Raw genomic sequence first — 3420 nt, 5'->3', positions numbered from 1 at the left:
GTGTCTGCGTCTCTTTATTCTTGGGTGACCAGGTGTGCAGAGCGTGTCTAAGCCAGTCAAGCCTGTTGGTGAGGTAAGTGTGTTAAAAGTTATTTATAAGTAGTATTTTATGCTGTTTTCCTTTCCCCAACCTTGCTCAGATTCTTAAGTTCAAGAGTTTGCTAACATGCTTTAAAATTCTTCATGGAAACTCAGTCATATCTGAGTCAGCTTTTCCACTTGCAGTTTCTAAAGACCAAAGTGAGTATGAGCACTTGTGTTTCCCAGTTGCCACAGATTGTATTCCAGCATGCAGCATTGGGCTGTTACTGCTCTACTGGGGTACAGGGGCTGAGGAGGAGGCCCTGTCCCCCGCCCCCCACTGCACTCCACTTGCCTTCTGTCCTCACGTCAGGTGCTGGGGACCTGTGTTCAGTGTGTTGCAGGGTTTACCATTATCTGAATGGGTCATCCCATCCTTGTCATCTTGCCCAGCAAAGACCGCGCCTGATGAGGGCAGGAAGCATGCCTGTGTCTGAGAGGCTGCTCCAGGACCCGATGTGGTGATGGGGATCCACGCTGCCAGGCTGGCTGAACTGAGCACACGGGCTCCATGTTTTGCATGTTGTTGGGGGAGGACTTCGCAAAGCTAGAGTACCATTGCTTTTGTGGGCGGTCACGTTTTCTCTTCAGGCAGGTCTGGCCCTTGTAAAAGGATGAAAAGTGCTCAGGTGGCACTTGAAGGTATATGGGCCCTCAGCCTAGCCTCCCCAGGGATGCTTTGGAAGAAATTGAGGCAAATACAGAAGCCGCACACTTGGCTTCAGGGTAGCGCTTGGGAACCTTACAAAAATGGGTCCAGCCTACAGATTCCTGCCTTCCAGGGTCAGCCTTGGGGAGCAGAGACCAGCCCCACCTCCAGAGCCCTCATGCATCATGGATGTGCTGCTGCTGCTGCTCTTTGCACCTGGGAAGCAGTCACAAGCAACCTAGTTAGGCACATCCTGACAGCCAGCCTGGAAGGTTCTTCCAGGTGAACACACACATCCTGAGATTGGGAAGCTCTTAATTACACACACCAACTCCTCAAAGTTTGAATGGAAGCCTCTATCCTGGGTAAGCCATCTTGAGCCCATATTGGCTGCCGCACATCAAGAAGGGCACTGTCCCATACTACTGCATACTACTTGGTGCAGGTACCATTTTCAGCTGCTCTGGGTTCCCACAAAGACTGCTCTGGACCATGGCATCTTTCAGCTTTGTGTGGACTTTCCCACAAAAGTGAAGTCTGTGTCCTTAACAGCTGGAGGCAGCCCCTCAAAGAAGGTGGAGGCCCCCTCTCCCACTTCTAGCCTGCCATACAGGCATACCTGTCACCAGCATACCCATTCAGGTGATGACAGCCTTCACCTTGCTTCTGAACCCACGAGCCCATTTCTTGAAGTTTGACAGGCTGTACATACCTTTGGCTCTGGTCTCATGCAAGGCCAAATTTGAGAGCTCCTGGGGACTGAATGGCTCTCATCCCCAAGGACCTGAGACTGAAACCCCAAGGGCCTAGGTATCCCCCCCCCCCCCCCCACACACACACACACACCCGCATCAGCCCATCATGGTCTGCTCCAACCCCAAGCCAAGAGATCTTTGTGCTGCGCTGCCCTGCTCACAGAGTTGCTGCCCCTCCCCGTTCCTGATGGGGTGCTGTGAGGGCAGTGCAAACATCCTGATCAGGGAAACCCAAATTCCAAATTTGCAGGGTCTCTTACTGAACTGGAGGGATCCTCCAGGGATCCCAAGTCTAGCCTGCCCTTGGCTGGGACAACTGCTACAATATTCAGGCTTTGAGGGCCATCCAGGAGCAGCTGTCATGGCCATGCATCAAACAAGTTTCAAAGCCCAGATGAGCAGCCAGGCCTGAGCTAAGCTCCCCAGGCATGCACAGTCTGCCCGGGGCGTCTCAAGGGCACCCAGAGCCCAGCCACTTACCAACCTGATGCCGAGGGATGAGTTCTCAGGGACAGGTGGGGTGTGAGGGGGAGAAGGCCCTGGAGAAGGGCACTTTGCTGCTGGCGGCCACCAGGTGGCAGCACTCCATCATCTATCGTTCCAGGCTGGTTTTGGGGGGGGTTCTCCCCAAGTTCTGAGGTGTCAGAGGATCCAGGGCCTCTTCCAGGTCTTTGAGATTCAGGGAAGACCTGACTAGAACTCTGGCCTTGAAACTGTGTGGAGCTAGGCAGGCAACAAGTTTTCAGACCCTGCAGGTTCTTGAAGGTCCCCCTACCCCCCTGTTCCCACCAGTTAGAATTGTTGCCCAGACGTGGGAAATGGGCCAGGCTGGTCCCATGCACAATGAGTGCTTCAGTCTCAGCAATTCTTTTCCAACCCAGGTAAATAATTTCTGCGGTCGATAAAATGCATTTCTGCCTCTCATGCTCCCTTTACCCATCAGCCTGATTATTGACTCAGAAATACTCTCTTGGCAGAGCCCAAAACAGATCCACAGCCAGGGGAAATTGGGGCAAGCTTGCCCAGGGATCTTGGCTGAAGGCAGGGGGTACCCACGCACCCTCACCCAGCCTCCCAAAGATGAATGGGAGGGGGGAGCTTTCCAGCAGGAGGCACAAATCAAGGGTAGGGCTCTCCCGTCTCGCTTAGTCCCCTGCACTGCTTTCATCTGGTTTAAAGAAAAAACAGGCTCAAAGCAGAACAGCTGCTGGAGGTTACCAAACTGGCAAGTGCTGAGCCTGGGTTACAAGCTAGGTGCCCCAGCCCCAGGGCAGAAGGAACTTAACAAAGATGGGTCCTTGGCTGCAGACACAGGGTCAGGCTCAGGTTTGGGCAGGATTATCGGAGGAGCTGGGCCTTGGGACTCCCCCACCACCACCACAACACCCTGGGGAGAGAGAAGACAGGGAGACACAGAGAAAAAAAGACAACTGCAGACAAAGCGAGGCCTAGAGGATGCTGGGAAGAGGAGCAGGAAAGGTCTGCGCTGTTGCAAAGGGCGGGAGGAGCCTGCAGGGGCAAGATAACGTGGGGGTAGGGGTGGCTGGGTCTGGGGGAGTCAGTTCCGCTCCACACCCTGGTCTCAGCCGCCCAGATAAGACAGCTGAGCAGCAGTGGTGAATTCTACATGCTGCATGGGGGAGGTGAGGCCACAGCAGGCAGAGAGAGAGGAGGGGCCTGGAGGCCTGGCCCAGACCCCCACTTTCTTGCCAGACTGAAAGGCCCCCAAGAGCCTGGCGCACCCAGGCTGGCTCCCAGCTCCAAGCAGGCAGCACCACCCTTGAGTCCGGCTGGACAGGAGCTATTTGAGAATGATTCATGGATGTAATTAAGTGTCCCCCCATAATCCCTCAGCTCAGGCCCTGATGGGGGTGGTGCAGATGTGGGAGCCCAGCCTGCTGTGCAAGGGTTGTGTTCAGTGCAGAGCGCCCCAGG

The sequence above is a fragment of the Puma concolor genome, chromosome A2, assembly GCF_028749965.1.
Source record: "Puma concolor isolate L17-30 chromosome A2, mPumCon1.1.hap2, whole genome shotgun sequence".
NCBI lineage: Eukaryota > Metazoa > Chordata > Mammalia > Carnivora > Felidae > Puma > Puma concolor.
The sequence above is the reverse complement of the archived record's forward strand: the minus strand, read 5'-3'. Positions refer to the sequence as shown.